This window comes from Buteo buteo, chromosome 6 (assembly GCF_964188355.1).
Source record: "Buteo buteo chromosome 6, bButBut1.hap1.1, whole genome shotgun sequence".
NCBI classification, from domain to species: domain Eukaryota; kingdom Metazoa; phylum Chordata; class Aves; order Accipitriformes; family Accipitridae; genus Buteo; species Buteo buteo.
This window is the reverse complement of record NC_134176.1, coordinates 16,999,446-17,013,621: the sequence shown is the minus strand read 5'-3', so window position 1 is coordinate 17,013,621 and position 14,176 is coordinate 16,999,446. Positions and strand designations below refer to the sequence as shown.

Below are 14,176 nucleotides of genomic sequence, written 5' to 3'. Positions count from 1 at the left end.
AATGAAGCACATATTTGCATACTGCCTGGGGTTCAAAGCCAGTGAGAAGCCATAAATATTACATTTTAACTGTATGAAGCTAGAAGCTTCATGTAGTATTTTCATATCACAGGTTATTTGTAGCACTGTTGACCTTCAAGATCAACTGACATGATACCAAAGCTGATTCAGATATATTCAAGAATTTACTTGGTGAAAAGGTAGTGATGGGAGAGCTGAAGTCCTTATCTGAGGTAAAGTGGCAAAAAATAACTCTATGTGATGTGACATGCTTGTGTTGTGTACTCTCAGTCCTGAACAATAGATAAGAAAAACTGGCACAGTTTGTAAAGATCTGAGGACTTCATCTTGTGCTGTATAATTTAAAGTCTTCATTTAAGAAAAAAAAACCTTTATTTTTAACAGATGTCTTAAATGGAAGTCTTAGGTTTAAGAGTAAATATGGAATCATGATTGACTTTGAAAAAATCAAAATATTCAAGATCCACAAAATACAACTGGAACAGGTTCCTCCCCCAGTATGTGGGATCATAGGTGTGTCTAAACACTGACTGAGAAGCTTCAAAATTTAAGGGTTTTTTTTCTCCTCCTTTGAAAGCTTTTTACATTCTGATGAACTATGAAAGCTAGCACAAGGTCAAACAGATAAACAGCCTACCATGTTAGAGCTAGGAAGTAACCATTTGTAAGGGTCCCTTAGCTCCAATACTGATGCAACTAAGCCCCAGTAACACTTTCAGTGCACAGACACAAATCAGAAAACAGACCCATTCCCGATTCAGCCACCTGTCAATCTTCCACAGTAGCAGAACAAATGCAAGATGAAAAAGAATAACTGAAGATAAAATATGTATCCTTGAGAGACTTCCCTGAATATATATTAATAGGTATCTTTGCCTAATGCCAAGTCTACATTACAGTTAAAAATCTTTTCAGTCCAGTGCAGCATTGGTCCAATTTTTCACATTAGCTCTGCACATTACATGTATAGTAATGGATATTCATACTATGTGGCTAAAAAAAAAAAATCAAAGTTGCTCCTCCTTTTTGAATGATAAAAAAAGCTTCAAAAACTGAAATAAGCTGTTTTGCTAGAGCCACCATTAAAAAAAAAAGGGGGAAAGGATAAGATAACTTTTTACCCTTTGTTTCTCAGAATGGAGTGAAAGCTATTCCTGCATATAAGCAAAAGCATTCCCAGCTATGCAAATGAAAGGATGGTTCCAGACATCAAAGCAGTTGTGGTTTACTGAACATGGCATTCCTTCTAACCTGCTTCAATAATCATTAAATAAGTAAAGATAATGGAATATTGCTAAATAATTCCACTTTTTCTATATTATTATCTAAAACCACTCAGAGCTGAGAAATAAGGTTTCAAAGGAGTTAAATCCCTGTAAGCGGTGCAGTTGAAGGTTTCTGACACTAGTTTGGGTTCTGGAAGCAATATAATTAAATTAATATAGTACTGCACGTGCCAACTAACTCTTCTACCAAGCAGAACTCAGAATTAATATATTCCTATGGTTCTTTCAATTCCAGACCATGTCTGGACAACTGGCACAATATTGCACTGGAAAGACAGACATTCCTACAGGATCTTGGTCCACAGCCATCAGTTGAAGGAGGTTCCTCTCTTCTGTAACACTAAAATACAGTCCTGTAATTCAATCAGTTGTGAACTGCATTTTCAGGGCAGAACAAATATACTGGTTTCAGTAGAGCCTCTTTTCTAAAAATATCACTGTAGATTTTGCTTTACCTGGTATTACCAGCTCCACAGCTGGTTATCAAATAATAGTAGTATCAAAAAATAGAAAATATGAAGCAAAAGAAGGAATTCTGTCCTGTTCTTACCACATCAGCTGTAGTTTGCACAGAAGTTGTCAAACCACCTCTCATTATACCTAATATCATCTAATTACCAGAAGTATAATAGCAGACATTTTACAGGTTGCTTGACTGCAGCAATATTAAGCAGCCAACATCAAGCAACCATCAGCAAAAACTTGAGGTGTTTTACTATGTCATCAGTTCTGAGTTTTCAGAGAAAATCCAGTCAGTTCTGCGAGGTCTACCCAACAGCTACAACAGCAGAGCCTGCAGCATCTCCCCTTTCTGCTGGTCTCCTAAACTTCTCCTCTGGATACATTAACACTTACAAAAAACAAACAAACAAAAAAACCCAAACCAAAACCAAAACCAAAACCACAAATGTGACAGCCTGGCAGGTATATTCACCGCAGAAATCCTGTTGATTAACAAGACAAGACAGGGAGATGACAGGAGAATCAGATAAGCAGTAGAACACATCTCTACCATTTTGAATTTGGGAAAAGAAAATACAGATTCACACATGATCTTTTGTGGTTATCACCATATCATTCTTCCAACCCGGGCAGCTCTGCAAACACGTCAACACTTTGATTTAGCAATGAGTACTAGATTAGGAGTACCTTCTTGCCCTCATTTATCCTCACAGTACCCTGCAGATGACCAATTCCAGCAGGTCAGACTATGTAGTTCTCCTATGGTCAAACAAATCCAGACTCTCTGAAGACATCCACAAAGCAGCACAGAAGGGGATAGAGGGCAGAGCAGCTGTAATGAATACATAACCTTTTAGGCGGGGTTTAAATGACAATGAACTCAATCTAGTTATGAGGGAATCAAAGGAAAGGAGCAAGTTTCTAGAAGCAGACCAGAAAAACATGAATGCAATCAAATTCTTGGAAAAGTAGAGATACTTCTGCTTTTAAAAAAAACACCACCACCTTACTAAAAGTCTTAAGATACCAAATAATTTGGTTTAAAAGTAGGGCAATATCAAGCATTTTAAGGTAAATTACTCCACCATTAACATCCCACTACAGCAAGTCTGATTAAATCGAAGCCATTAATACCCCTTATTTTAATCTTGATTTATATTGGGAAACCTTACATATAAGGTTTCTTATATAACTAACCTTTCTATCAGTCAGAAACTTATTTTGGTTTTGTAGTCTTCTTTAGAAACAACTGCTTCCATATTGATATTGTTTGCCTTGATTTGCAACTATCAAATACAGGCATCTGATTAATTAGGAGAGTAGTGTCACAGCCATTATTAACATTCAAGTAATTACACCATCTACCTTACTAATTGGTATATTCTATTATGTATAACAATTTCCCCCCCCCGCCGGTTACCATGTATTTGGAAAGAATTTACAACTCAATGCAAATGTATATTAAAATTATAATAATAAATAAAACTTTAAATTATGCAAAATAAATATTTAAATACAACTGGCTTTCAATTTCATTGATTAATCATTTGCTTTTATTGACTAATGACCTGACTTATGTGAGTAGGCATAAACAGATGCACTAAGATGCCTAAAGAGGCAGATAATTGATTGGTATGACTTTCAGAACGATTTAAGCAGATTACATGTCTAACTTTCAATGGAGATTTGAAAGGTTTCCCAGTTCTTCCTCAGGATTGCTTTTTCAACCCTGAACAACAGGGAATCTCTCACTTCTCTTTAGTTAACAGATGAATTACACCACCTTTCTTGCACAACAAAAATCAAAAGTACTATTATTTGGAAAAATAGATAATTAGCTTTTACCATTTTAAAGACTGAATACACAGATATTTACTGAAGGTAGGATACAATTCCAAAACTCAAAAACTTTCCTTTTCTCTGGAACTACATATAATTCATTCAAAAATGGCTGTTTTCATAATTTCCAATTCAAGCTACTCCAGCACCTTTCAAACACATACTAAAACTAACTGGTGAAAAAAATCCAAACCAAACAACAACAAAAAAATCCAGGCTATAAGTCTAGGTCTTTAAGACTTGCAATATAAAAATAGTTTTGGAATTAAATTTTAAAGTTATATCGTTTTTAAAAGTTTGACTCTGCTGCACAGACAAGAGCTTAGAGAAACTGAGACTAATCAACTAAGGCAAAGAAGTTCATTCAAAAAGTAAAAGTGTGTTAAACCCTTATAGGCAAGCTGTCACCGAGAAGAGTGACCTTATTACTCCTCTTCTAGTAGGACTAAACACAGAGCATATGCAGGGGTTTAACATACCATAATTTCACCAGATTGGTATTTAATTTTAGCTTCTCCAATATGCTCATAAAAATCTGTGTCTGGTTGTACAGTCAAACTTTTCTAAAATAATCACCAAAGAAATATGATCTCTCTGGTGTAGACAAAATACAGGAAATCACTTTGTATTTTATCACTTTTCTTTCATTTTCACTCAGCAGCAAGACAAAATGCTGTATGATAAAGGCTCCCAGATCACAGCTTAACATGCACTTAATATGGCACCGCTATACGTACAAGAGTGCCACTCTTATTCACTCTTTAACCTACATGCTGCCTCCAACCCTCTCTTACACTGGCTGGCATAGCTGTTTCCAGGTAATTTGTGGTCATATCTAGAGACAGACCATAACAGAATAAAGAAATCACATAGAATAAAATTTTTTCTTAGATTTAATTAAGTCTCTTTAATCCACTTTAGCATACACCTTCAGAAATGCTTGCACCAATAAAGCTTAACAAATACCACTACCTGGGGACACATACGTATTTTCTTTCTACGCAGAAATGCCATCTAAAATGCACATCAAACTACAGCTCAAGATACAGCCTGTGCACTTTGGATGCCTAACAGGAAAAGGATTTACTGTTTTGAGTAGTACCTCCATGACCATATATCCCCTAATTAGAACGCAAACTTTCAAAGAATATGAATATTTTATACTAAACTTTTCTGCTTTTGTTGTTTTAATTAACCCTCTAGAGAGAATGATAGTATCAATTGCAAATAATCCTGCATTAAGTATTGGCTACTATTTCATATGAAAATTATACATACAGTCAACTAATATGCTTAGAAGTATGCCTGTAAATTGAAAATTGTAAATATTGTTTATCCCATAAATCCAACAGGGTACAAAAGTTTAGCCCACACTTTTAAGTGCTGAACTCCTATCACTGAAAGGCACATTGTTTACATTTTGGATATTCTTGCTCAAAGATTTCATGTATCTTAACTGTACTATCACCATTCAATTACATATTTTAACAAAAACTGCAGTCAATTTTCACCATAAAACTGAGCTTAGTCTATTGAAAGAACCATGGTCTGGAAAATCTGTATAGCCTAACCCCACCCCCAGTTCTAGTCTGAAGGCAAATTTATGGGGTGGCAAGAAAGAGAACCTTAATCAAGTTGGGGGAAAAAGAAAAATCAGAATTTTTTCCTGATTCACAAAGGTGACTTGCCTCTCTCAACTAGTCAAACTTGTTACTTTTGAACTTCCCACATAATTATTTAAAGACTTCTGTGGTGGATAGTGTGGGGTCCTAAAGCTCTGATTTCAAATTAAGAATTACAAATCTCTACAATATTAGTGGTAAACAAACCAGGGAGTTGTTTGTTTGGTTTTGTTTTGGGTTTTGTTTCCATGTATGTGGGTTTTTTGGTTGGTTTGGGGTTTTTTTTGTTCAGTGGATTGTGTTGGGTTTTTTTAAAATCAGGACAGTGATTTGCCTTTCCTTCACTGAAGCCTAACCGCTTTGCTTTCAAGACCTTTTAAAGCTAACCAGAGTATGCCTGAGAACTTGAACACACAATTACCAAAAAAACCCATCACTTTCAGAAGAATAGAAAACTGGATAAAGGAAAACATTCATTTTTTAGGTTATTAGGCTTTGATTTGTATTTGATTATATTACTATCTTGGAATACATAATCACTACATTTGAGGAAAACTGCAAAAGATGTCCTGAAATTTTAAGCAGTTTCTTGCACAGCTCCCTAATTATGGAGTCATGACTACAAATTACCTCTAGATAAAAATGAGAGGTTTTAAACTAGGCAGAACTTCGGATCTGAACTTCCCAAGCTAATAGCTAGAGTCTGTGTTCCACCTTGATTTCTGCACTTTCTGATGGTTGTTACCTTTGTTAAAAAGCTGTTAAAACCTCAGAATAGTACTCACTAAAGAAATGTAGTTAAATCTAATTGTATTTGTATTCCATTTTCATAACACACCATAAGCTTCCCCCCCACACGTTGGTTCACATCCTGGATTTACCACAGCTGATTTTCATACACAAAACCCACAAGATTACTATAATACACCTGTTTATAAGAGCAGCTATTAACAGTAAGTGAGAAAGTAGAAGGTTGAGAAAAATATGAAACAATTATTTTAATTAATAGGTGAGAAAAGAAATCAATATGCATACAGGAACATAATCAAGTGGAAAGTAGTATTTTGGAATTAGATTTCACAAGAGTGCAGATCCAATCCCATGGCAACCTGGTGCTAGATGAAGTAACCCCATTCTCACTGCTCCTTCCCTTCTCTAAACACCTTTGACACTTGTCCGACTCTTTGGGAGGAAATGGTTCAGCACACTAACCAAGTGATTTTATTTTTTTCTTGACATAGGCAAGTTTTCTCCTGGTTCAGCAAGCTGAATTAAGTAGTTGATGGGGATCAGATGAGTATTAGAGCTGGCATGAGGAGACAGTTGTCATTCATTTTGACAGCCACTTGACTGCCTACGTTACAGAAAACAAGCAAATTGGATTCAACAGGTTTTTGACTGTCACTCAAAACCAGACACCAGCTTCTCTATCGCCACTGTTGCTGAACGGTGTTACACTAATGACAATAAACCTAACAATTCCAGAAACAAAACTTCTTGCTGTCTAGTCCAAAACTATTTGAATGCAGCAAAAGGAAACACCTAGTAGCAACAGACAGCAATAACAAGGTGAACCAATAAAAGATTTTAACAACTGTTAATAGATGGCAGTCAATGTATATATTAGTAACATTATTGGCATGCTACTCAAAATGCCTGCCAGAAATCAGCACCTGCTTCATCATTATGCCAGTCACTACATGCCCTAAAATCACCCAGTAATTCTTTGTAGACCCTCATCCAATGATATAACCAGTCAGTTGACAGTTTTAACAAATCATGAATTTTGTCACTGAAAACTCGCTTTCTATTCAGTTGAGGCAACACTTGAGAAGTGGTCTTGAGAAGACCATTTTCCAGACAATTCAGTATTAATCAAGGCAAGTTTCACTTCTCAACTTCTACATAGCAGAGCATTAACTATGCAAAGATTACCATAAGGAAAATTACTCATCTCCTGGAAGTTGATCATATGTCTTTCAAAGACCCAGGGAGCTCATGTTTTTGGCATTCTTCCAGTCCTTTTTCAATGAACTACTTCAAGGTAGGAATGCAGGCCTACATTGCCCATTACCTTCACAAAACCTACACCTCCTCCTCTAGAGCTTTGTCACCTGTCACAGCTCAAACTCTTTCCTCTCAAATCCCTCAGTAGATGGTATAGCCACACTTCTTCAGAGGAAGATTTCACTAAATCATAACCTTTCTGATTACACAATAAACAATGAACTGATCTATTCAGCATATAAACCTATGGACTTGAATACCTGGGTATACATTTCTTGATTTTTTATTTACGATTTTTGAAAGTATAAACAGACAGCTGCTTCTTGCCCTATCAGTCACAGCTTGCTATGTTTTTTTAGTGTCAAAATAAGTCAACTCAGGAGGCTGATGCTGACAGAGTTCAATATTCTTTGGAAACAATGAAGAAACGACCCACACCCCCCTCCTTTTTTTTTTTTTTTTGTTTTTACAAGTAGTAAAAAATTATAAGACTGTCCATGGGATTTTGTTTAATTTTCATAAGTGAACAGAAAATGCAGACCTTGCTTACAGTGACTGTAGAAATAATGAGAAAGAGAGAAGGATATTCCCATGGCTCTTAGTAACAAGCTTCTGTCACTTTCCTCTTACAGTCTCTGCCGTTCATGCTGATTCTACATTGTAGAAAATACACTACATTGGTAGAAAATATTCGTTTCCTAGGGTCAATTTTCCTCTTATTTTGCCTCGCACATTATCCACCTCCAATAGTAATTTGGTTTCTAAAACCTTGGAGATTATTGAGACAGCACTATGTTAGACAGCAAGAGTAATGAAAAATGATTTTAAGCAACTGGAGGGGAAGGATGAAAAGGGCATAGTCTTTTTTTCCTAAAAAATTTTTCACAGACCTCATAACAGTTCTTAATAACTTTACATAGCAAATTGACAACGTAGGCATTTAACTTTAGTGGAAAGATAGCAAAAGGTTGTGGGTCGCTGAAAAAAATGAGAGGTCAAAGCTTTTAATTGTACTGTAAGCACTTTCTTTCATTTTATGTCCACTTCCAAATACAAAAACCTACTAGCCATTGACCATGGAGGTAGCAAGGCAGACAGGTTTGTGTGCTCAGAAATAACAAAACTTAAGTGAGGAACTGAAAGTCTTACTTGAGATTGATCCCAGGCACTAATATCCTGATTAAAGATGATCAAATATAATCAATGAACACTATGAATTCATAAGGTCACAATTAATGTCAGCTTAAATACATTAAATGTCTTAATGTACAAAGGCAGAATATAAACATCTAAAAACCATTTTTGATTTAAGCACTTGAAAGTTAAACTCAAAGGACGGGGTGAAAAGAGAGATACCTGCAAGTTAACTTGCCAAACCTCAGAGTCAGTGAGAGAAGTTAGGTCTTCTGAATCCTAGACAACGTCCTAACCACTAGATCACCTCTACAAGTTTTTACTATCAACTACTAAGCAACTTCACCTTTAGGTAGGTAAGCCTTGTTCATTTCTTCTTGAACAAGAAAATATAGAGCCAGTCATCACAAAAAGCCAGTAACAGTTGCAAGAAAGCTGTAAGAAACTTGATCTAGATCAGAAACAAAGCAGACTTTGCAAACAAAAGAGAAACATGAATTACAAAGTTAGCCAGCCCAGACATGCTTGCATAGCCAAATCATCTCAATGGAGTCAAACAAATTAACTTTAAAAAGCAAGCTGTATTTGCCTCACCTCCTAAGGAAAGGAAATCTATGCTATCAGTAAGTGGGCATGTCTAAAACTTCAAACTAGTTTTCAAAAAAAATATTTTTTTTTTTAAAAACATCCTAAATTCTTAAGTTTTCAAGGAGACTGATTTTTTTTTTTTTTACTGCTAGCCAGCTACTTACTCTCATCTCTGCTGAGGAAAAGGCTGCTACATGGCTTGACAATTTATCAGGAATCAGATTCCAAAGGAGGAGACAGGCACTGGAAACCAGGTTTTAATAATTAACAGTAAAGGGGTTGGGGGGGGGGGGGGGGTGGTGTACAAATGAAAAAACACGAGGATATTTATGAGCAATTTAAAACAAACAAAAAATCCCTATGCCAGCTACAATAGTCCCAACCTGACCACCTCTGTTTTCAGCAACCAACCCCTTAAGTCAGCAGCCACCCTGCTGCATCTCAGATATAAATGCACACTTACTCAGCAAACCCAAAGGAACTAATCCTTTATGAAGTGTAACAGAAAATGCAAAACATGGGCAGAAGCCGATCATGCCAGCTTACATAGCATAAGTACTGAGACACAGGCATAAAGAGAAAAAAAGCAGAGCAAAACAAGCTTTTCTACAATACTATCGTATATTAGCAAGGGTCAAGAAAGAACTATGCCAACCAAAACGAGGATCACAGATTCACAAGTGTGTTGTCATGGCTTTTACTTCAGGGCAAGTGGTACTAAAGTCTCTTGGATTCAGGAGTATTTATGCAAGGAGAAGTTGGAGAATACTGCTCTTCCTTCTTTTCCCATCAGGGAAGGGCATTTCAACACCTCTGGCTGTGCAACAATGCAAGTAAATTTCCTTGATACTAGTTCCAGTTCTCTGCTTCATAACTCCAAAAGGTGCATGAATTTGAGGGTGACAAATGTCAGGGAAAATTTACTTAACTAATGCAGTCTGCAATATAGAGCAGAAATAACAAGGGAATTGGAGATACACCACTCCACATTCAAACTTGAAAAACTATGACATTACTAGGTAAGGCATGCAAGAACTACCAAAACCAAGATTTCACCTAATATAGTATCATGGTATACATTAAAGTGGGCACTGCTTTGTCCTGTAGATTAAGTACTTCAGAATGATTATTTTAGTTACATTCCTACATCTGCCACCACCCCAAATGATCAACACAGTTTGAACACTGAACGTTGAAATCCCAATCAAAGACTGCAGTAACTTCAGCTAAAAAATGAACTTTTAGTTTTTACTATATATCAAGTTTCTTCTCTTCTGGTTTATCACAATACATATGGAAGTCATGAAAGGCTAAAGGATGAAGACAGATGTCTGGATGGTGTAAATAAAAATCATGCTCTCTCCTCTACTCCAATCACTCTTAGCCTTCAGGGTTCTAAAAGCATATTGCACACAATTATATAGATGCTCCTGTTCTATACAATACCATAATTATACTTTTACTTTCTTTAAAGGGAGCCACTTCCTGAAAAAAAAAAAAAATAAAAAAAACCATCAAACTTCTGTGCTATCAGTCTGAAGAAATTACTGTTGAACATATGAAGGTGATGGGATACAGATGGTCAGTGGTTACACAGATGGGCATTAGGACATAGGAACTATCTCACTGTTCTGCCAACAATCTATTAAGCTCAGTATACTCCCTAGTTTGTACCACCTACATGAGAGGAAAAAAACCCAGGATTTCCTCACAGAGAATTACAGAATAATGGAACAACCCATCTCAAAGAATGTTTTGATGTTCTACCTGCAGACTGGTAGACTAGATTATGCCCCGAAATAAAACTCCCGTCTGTAGTCTTAGCACTTATTATAATGCTTATCATCCCTAAAGCATACAATCCTTTTCAAAATCTTCCTGAACTCTTGCTCTCACTTATATTCTAGAGCTTATCCAAAGAGAAATCAGAGTATTTCAACTCCAAGTTCACCACATCCATTTTACTAAATGGCTCCTTGCTCTTCTAAGAAGGTTACACATGTTTTTGTATTTGGTTTTGCTGGTAATTTGCATTCCATTACAGATCAATGCACACTTAGTCAGTTCACACGGAAAGTGAACATGGGTGAAGTAGTGAGACTCCAATCAGTGGTGCTAAAGCACTTTTGTGCTATCCATTAACTTTCCTGAAAAACAGGAAAAGTACTTTACAAATTTTTGATGTGGGAAATAAGAAACCTCTACGGAGTACACAAAACCCATGAGAACAGTTTTTCTGAACTGCAGGTTCTACTTTTTTTTCTTCTCGTAGGCTACAGAAGATCAAGGTATTTCTCAAAAAAAAAGTGTACTTTCTATAAAAACGTTAGTGTAATATTATGTCAGGCAAAATACCTTTCTAGGTTGTTGGCTTCCCTCTACCAGTAACCAATGGAGGACATGGGAGTATAATACCAGGGCAAGCAGGAATACCTTCCACTGACTGGTCACCTTGATATTTGCCGAGTCTGAGGAGATACTCCTGTGTTTGACAGTCTCTGATGATTTTCCCTACAAATTAATTGTTTCAACTTCCTTGTAAACTTTTGGCATTCCCAATATGCTGCTGCACCAGGTGTTTTAGTTACACATGGTGTAACGGAGCATCTTACTTGTTATTAATCTGTAGGATACAGTAATCTTTCAAAAAAAGGGGAAACAAAAAAAACCCCAAACCCAACAGCTCCCTGTCTACTTTCTTCATGACTCCTAAGTTTCATAATGTCTCTTATCCCTCCACTGGTATCTCTTTCCCTGGATGAAAAGCCCTAGACAATTTTCGTTCTACCTTTCTCTTAGCCTAATACAATCTTTTTGAGGTAGGAGAGAGATAAAGGCAACTACCCAAACTGCATTTAGTAGTTTAGTAAGCATATGGCCCCACAACGGATTTATACAGTGGCATATTGATGCCGTTTTCTTCTCAATTAATTGTTAATTCTAGTATTATTCACTTTTTGACTGCCAAGTACTAAGCTGCCACTTTCACAGAACTCTATCACCAAGACGCTTTCATGAAAAGCAGTAGCTAGTTCAGAGTTCAGCACTTCTGAATAAATACTTAATGTTTTTTAATCCTATGGATTAATAAATAATAAAGTACTATTCCAATGTTTATACATGCAAAAGCACTTTCCACCTGAAAACTTCTAGTGGCATCATCAAAGCTTTTAGATAGACCACAACGTATCTTGTGGAGACAGACAATGGGAAAGACCCTCTTAAGGATTTAGGAGAATAATTATGGCATAATGGAAATCAATTTCAGTTTGTGTCTATATCTACTTGTTAAAACAAGCACCACACAACCTACTGAACATACACATGCACTCTGCACTTCAACAGAGCATCCAAACTGGCTTCTTTTTAAAGAAGCCTAAATCATATGAAAACATAGCGTAAACTGAGTGTCTGCAAAGTTAATTGCTTTGATTTTCCATTTTGTTCTGTTTCTCTAAATGTGGTAATCATATCCCAACCTACACACTTCCACCACTCAAGCCCACCATATAACTGGAAGTTCAAAATCTTAACATGAAAAATATTGATCATCTGAAGTGCCAAACATCCTCCAGACTTTTAGCAGCTGAAGTTCACTGAACCGCCAAGAGATTCACTTCTTTGAAACAGTAATTTCTGGTCAATGATAAAACACAAAAAATATCCCTTTTTTTTTTTTTTTCAGATGTCAGTATCGCAATCCTTTTCCTACTCACTCGGGTTTTTTTAGATTACCTAACACAGCAACAAACTCCGGTGCAAAAATATTCGTCTTTTTAACCTTTTGGTTTTCAACGCAAGATCGCGCAGCACAAGGTCTGCCTTAATCACGCTGCCACTACGTTTTTTCACTCCATGCGCTGCCTTCATTTAAACTGTAAGAGGATGGAAAGGAAGCAAAGGGAAGAGCGAAGAGTTTCTGATACCACCTTTACCATCAGCACTTCAGCGTGGAAGCTCTTTTACTACCCTACGCTGCCTTCCTCCAGCCCCTCGCGACACGGCAGAAGGGCTCCAGAGACGCCCGGCCCTGGGAGGCCGAGCGCCGGCCCTCCGAGCACCCACCTCGGCAGGCCCCCAGCACGGCTGCCCGGGGGGCGCGGAGCCAGAGGAGACAAAGCCGAGAGGGGCCGGAGCGCGGCCCCCGCCGTGCGGGCCCTGCCGCCGCCCCACACGCCGGGCCCCGGCCCCTGCCGGCGTCGGGGCCCGCGGGAAGTTGCCGAGGCCGATCCCGGGGCCCGGAGGTCGGCGCTGGCGGCCCCAGGACCCGCGGGGACAGGGACGGCCGCAGGGACGGAGGCGGGGCAGACCCAACCGGGCCCCAGCGGCGGGAGGGCGGGGAAGGAGCTACCGCCGCCATCCCACCCCGCTCGGCGGCGGCGGCGCCGGCGCTGCGGGAGCTCAGGCTGGCGCGGGCGGCGGGCTCCGACACCCGTGCTCGGCCGCCATGCAGCTCCCGGGGCGAGGGGCAGGCGCGCCCGGGCCGCCATCTCCTACCTGCTCGGACGGGACCCAGCCCGGCGCTTCCCCCCACTACAGGCCGCGTCTCATTGTGCTGCCGCCGCCGCCGCCGCCATTTCCCCGCCGCCGCCGCCGCCTCACTCCCCCCAACTGTCAGGTTCCTCCATTCACCTGGGCCCGGGACAGCCTCCTCCCCCTCCCTTCCCCCTGCGCTGCCGGCCCTACGCAAACGGAGCACCTCCCCCACCCCTCCCACCCATACCAACGGGGGCCGCCCAACGCCCGCAACGCAAGCCCGCTCCGAGAATTCCACCCTGCGCAGCTCACACGCTCCACATCCCCACGCTATGAAAGGAGCCAGGCGATTGGCGGCGAAAGCCGGGTAAAAGGTGAAAGGTTCACAAGACAGCCAATGCGATAGCGGGATACAGCAACTGCCGGGGAGTCGCCGGGTGGTCCAGGGGCTCACGTGTGTGTGCGCGCTCCCCTCCCCCCCCCGCCGGAGGACTGAGAGGCTTTCGGCTCCCCCCACCCCCCCCCAGCGCACGCGCTTGGGCGGCTCTCGCGCGCGCGGGAGGCGGCGGTCGGCAGCGCTGAGGCGAGGGCGGCAGCCGCCATCTTGGGGGGGGGGTAGGCAGGCGAGAGGTGGGGGGTTGTGGAGCTGCCGGGGCCGCCTCCAGGGCACCGCTCTTCCCGCTGAGGCAAGGCCGGTGACGGAGAGATGGTTCTGAGGGAATGGGGTTGTCGTGTCGTACG

At 39.8% G+C, this 14,176-nt stretch overlaps 1 protein-coding gene across 1 annotated transcript in view; it reads right to left on the bottom strand.

The window, feature by feature from the left end:
- The window catches only part of DICER1 (dicer 1, ribonuclease III), a 66,737-nt gene extending 53,129 nt beyond the window's left edge, over positions 1–13,608 (bottom strand). Inside the window, 1 exon segment of the mRNA XM_075029905.1 lies at positions 13,457–13,608. The gene's annotated coding sequence lies outside the window, so the exon portion shown is untranslated.
- Positions 13,609–14,176: the final 568 nt, after the last annotated feature.